This window comes from Aricia agestis, chromosome 6 (assembly GCF_905147365.1).
Source record: "Aricia agestis chromosome 6, ilAriAges1.1, whole genome shotgun sequence".
NCBI classification, from domain to species: Eukaryota; Metazoa; Arthropoda; class Insecta; order Lepidoptera; family Lycaenidae; genus Aricia; species Aricia agestis.
This window is the reverse complement of record NC_056411.1, coordinates 11,648,562-11,650,658: the sequence shown is the minus strand read 5'-3', so window position 1 is coordinate 11,650,658 and position 2,097 is coordinate 11,648,562.

Sequence of the window (2,097 nt, the reverse complement as noted above, 5' to 3'; positions counted from 1 at the left end):
GTCGTGTTATTGCTGCGATAAACTTCATCCGTAGTCAGTTGCTGATTACTACATAGTCGCTACGTGTATATACTACGTGTATAGTCGCGGACTGTTAAATTGTTATTACGTGTTATAATGGCAGATATTATGCTCACATAAACTTAATTTCAATTCATGCTGTATTTACGCACAGTTAATAAAAAAGTCCACCAAATTAATTTAAACATCAGCCGCGCTTGCTGATATTCATTTACGTTTAAATTAAGTACTTACATAATTCTAATGAAGTGCCAGCCGGCAGTCAACAGATAACTTGATATTATTTGATACTAGATAACGCCCGCAACTCCGTTGCGCCAAAATTCGTTTATCGCGCGGGAACCGTACATTATTCTGGGATGAAAAGTATCCTATGTCCTTTCCCGGGACTCAAAGTATCTCCATGCCAAATTTCAGCAAAATCGGTTTAGCGGTTTGGGCGTGAAGAGGTAACGGACGGACGGACGGACGGACGGACGGACGGACGGACGGACGGACAGACGGACAGACAGACAGACAGACAGACAGACGGAAGTATGGATTATAGGAAGTCATTTCCCCACCATTTCTTTTGTAATGATCATGATGATTGTGAAAGCAAATAAGGTCAGCCGGAAAACACTTAACCGAATATTCAATAGGTATTTTTAATGAGGAAAATCTATGGTTTAAAATCGAAATTTTTCGTAAAAACTTCGATCACTAATATACAAGATACATGACAGTCCGCGGCAAAAAACGACCTCACTAAAAGAGCACCAAACGCAACATTCTGGTGGACTTTCGATATGATATTAGTGATCGAAGCGTAAAAAGCATTTAATTTTCCAAATAAACCCACAGCAAAGAAAGTCCTACATAGTTTTCCGAAATTTTCAGCGTTCACGTCACAAGCTTAATGTTTTGCTTAGAACAATAATATTCTTTGTAGCTATTTCAGCGAATAGTAGACTTCGTGTGACGTCTCTGCTAATAGTTATGCTCTTGATAGAGTCGTTAAAATAATATAAGCGAGCAGACAGACTGAAAGGAAACTATAAATAAAGATACTATAATAGATCTATACGTGGGAGAGCCATGCTTCGGCACGAATGGGCCGGCTCGACCAGAGAGATGCCACGTTCTCACAGAAAACCGGCGTGAAACAGCGCTTGCTGTGTTTCGCCGAGTGAGTGAGTTTACCGGATGCCCAATCCCCTACCCTATTTCCTTCCCTACCCTCCCCTATTCCTTTCCCTTCCCATCGCTACCCTCCCCTATTACCCTATTCCCTCTTAAAAGGCCGGCAACGCACCTGCAGCTCTTCTGATGCTGCGAGTGTCCATGGGCGACGGAAGTTGCTTTCTATCAGGTGACCCGTTTGCTCGTTTGCCCCCTTATTTCATAAAAAAAAAGATACGGAAGAATAAAACTACAATAGGCTCTACTACACGTGTACTGAGTTATACTGAGTTTGGTACTACTAATATACAGGGTGTAACAAAAATAACAAAAATAAGTGATAATACTTTAGGATGTGTACGTGTACCTTGTAGAGAGTTCACTGTGAAAGTAGCAGCGCTGAAAGACAAAAAAAAAATTCACTTTTGTATGGGGAAACTCGTGACGCTCGGGCCCTTGCCCCTACAAAAGTGAAAAAAATTTTTCTCTCATCTCTGAAAGGTACCAATACCAACACTCAGCTCACCTTACGAACTTGATTCATAAGCGTCGCTTCCTTAATTTTAATCTTTTTTAATTGTGTGGAGTGGTGTTTTAAATTTTAAATGTAGGTACTTTGTGTAATGTCCGAATAATAATAATAATAATATCTATGGACGGTTCACACCACGTCAGTCTGGCCCCGTGCTAAGTACCTGAAGGAGTTGTGTTACGGGTACCAGACAACGGAAATATATTTAATACTTTTATACTATACATAATATATTTAAGATTTTTATTATATGATACACATATTTAATACACATCCATGACCCAGGAACTTTGAAAACTTTTTGTTCCGTCGGCGGGATTCGAACCCGCGACCCCTGCCTTGAGCTACCAACAGGCTGTTGGTAGCTCAAGCCGGGGGTCGCG